Raw genomic sequence first — 2,918 nt, forward strand, 5'->3', positions numbered from 1 at the left:
GTTCCTGATCTGTTTTTCAGAAGTCACGATAGACTTTGGCAGAGTTCCAGATGACTTGGCAGACTTTGCTAAAGACTTCGAAATTGTAAGAACCTCATTTGTACTGTTAGGGATCTGATCCAAAGCCTGTGGAATTCAGTTGGGAGGGTTTCTATTCATTCAAAGAGCTTTAGATCAGGTCAGACATGCAATTCATTAGTGAACCAAATACAATCCTGTCCAAACTACACCTGGCTCAAGCCAGTTCAATTAGTCCTTCACTTTAATAAACATTTAATTCACTATGACATAATTTCCTAATTACAGATGTCCCCCGTCAACAGCGAGAGTATGCTAACCTACCCCTGTTAAAAATCTGGTATTCTTCTCACTGTGAATTATGACCTTCTATTATGTACCATCCTCCAAAGTCATGTCAACACACGACAATGTAGATTGAGCAACTACCTGATGCACAACTTTTAAATCTGGAGAGATTTTATTTTACTCATTAAAGCTCATAAACCCCTTTTTTCTTCTTACTTTCCTTTCTTTGGGGTTTCAGAACATCATGTCAATAACTAAAACTTTTGATTTATACCTAGGGGAGCAGGGGAGTCCTAGTAAGCGATGGAAACCATTATGCAGAAAATGTGCCATATGAAATATTGACTCCAAAGCCCACAGAAGTCAATGGAAAGACTCCCATTGATGTCAGAGGGCTATGGATCAGGCCTTAGGCCCTGATTCGGCAAGGAACTTAAAGAGCTGCTTAACTCTCATTGAATCAATGGGAATCAAGAATGTGCTTAAGTGCTTTGCTGAATCGGAGCCACAATCGCTAAATTCTTATGAATAGGGCTTTAAATCTTCCATTATCATTAATAAGAGTATCTGTGGATAGTAATTTTAGTCCAGAATTTTACTATTAGAGCCGTATTACAACAGACATAAAGCGAACACTAAAGGACATTTGGGCTTCAGTACCAAAATTGTAAATATAAAAATGTCTGCTGTGCCCTTATTATCCACTCTCTCCAGTTTTCTCCAAGGACTTCAGACTTGTTTGTTGCAGCAGACATATCTATTATTAATCTTTAGGTAGTTAGTAGGATAATTTGCAATGTTCATTAACAAGTATCACCTTATGGATTACTAAACAGCATCTATGCTTTTGTTAATGAGCCCCAGTAGTGCAATACTTTACATATTTTACAGCCAGACAATTAAGTGATGTCTTGCTTTTATAGTCAATCTTAAAATAAATTGTTTCGGGCACAAAGTGGATACAACGATAGATAGCTAACATGTAAGCAGTTAGCTTTGAGAAATCCTGGAGCGACTGACTTAGATCTGTGAAGAGATGACACATTCCCAAAGCATTTTTTTATTATTTCTAACTCCTGCAATCTACAAAAATCCATGTGATTCACACTTAGGATAAATCATAATAAATGGAAAGAAAAGGGAACTGTAGAGTGGTGGAGCTAAATTGTACCTTGGTAGAACATTTATTTAGTTTGATTTTAAACAGGTTTAGTTTAAAAAATGCAGGTATTTGACATTTGCCTGTTTTGTACCGACAATAAATGTAGATTACATTACTAAGTAACTGGTGAATTCATTTAGTTCCCCAAAAATGGCACACATTGGGCCAGAGTTCAGTTGGTGTAAGTTAGCCTAAATCCATTAACGTCAAGGGGGCTTCACCAGTTTACACCAGCTAATGATCTCACCCATTTGGCCCAAATTCAGCCTAGGATGAATTTTGACTTATTACCAGTATTTTTTTCAGGGCAGGTTTTGGACATCTGAGTGCAGAGCTATTGATATCACCTTCATGCCGGGATGTACATTCCTCTCCTTCAGCGATCCTTATGTTTTGCTCTCTTTAAAACCATAAGTGAATTTAGTGCTGGATTGACAGCCTGGGAGGTTATAGTCCTTTAGCCAACAAAACAAATAACAGCACTACTGGCTCCACCGCCCTCCCCACCACCACCCTGCCAATGTGTCTCAGTGAAGCTCTGTAGGGACCACCTCTATGCTTGTGGGGATAATTCACTCTCAGTGCCCATTAAATCCTTAGTCTCTCCATTGAGACTGCAACAAAGGCTCCAATTAATGTCAACTGGAGTGGTGATTTATGTGCCAGGAAAACCTGCCCACCAGGAACTGAACCGAGATCTCCATCTAGCTCATAGAGTATTGTATGCATCTATGATGCTACAGTATAGAAAGAATTTCACAGGTTACCACACAGCCATCAGATGGTCACAACTTTCAATCATCACCGGATGTGAGCTAGAGTTCAACTCAAGGAGAATGGCTTTGTAACTGAGTTCCATTCCATGCAGTCATCTGATCTTTCTGTAGCCCTTCTCATAGAGTGGGGTTAACCATGGGTATTTTTATTCTTGGCAAGCTCACAGGAGTCATCGCCTCATCTGTAACTATTATTTTATACAGATTTGTGGGTCAGCAGGCATAAGCTAGGCCCATGCAAGGCCAAAAAAGACTCTTGTTTCTTGTAAAACTAGCCAAAAACCATGTTCCAATAAAAATGAAATGTTTGGCTTTTTGCCTCAAATTGGTCAGGTTTCCACTATGTCAAGGAGCAGTTTGTTCAGGTGGAAACTCCTTTTAATATAAGTAAATGCCCCCACTTCTGTCTTAATGTATAGCAAGGCCCACAACATGCTCTTCCTTATCTCCTCCCACCCCCAGACTCTGTAGAACCTTTTCTGTAGGCTGAAGATCCACAAATGGACAGGGATGGATCAAAGTCAGAAGATGGGTTGGGGTCAATAGGGATGTACATCTTCTCCCCGGAGAGCCTGACAGAGATTCCAGAGCAGAGTTGTTATTGACAGAGTCAATAGTAACTTTGCTGTACAACCCTCCAAGCTCTGGCTGTTCCAAAGCAAGGCACCAGCTGC

Source organism: Malaclemys terrapin, chromosome 7 (genome assembly GCF_027887155.1).
Source record: "Malaclemys terrapin pileata isolate rMalTer1 chromosome 7, rMalTer1.hap1, whole genome shotgun sequence".
NCBI classification, from domain to species: Eukaryota; Metazoa; Chordata; order Testudines; family Emydidae; genus Malaclemys; species Malaclemys terrapin.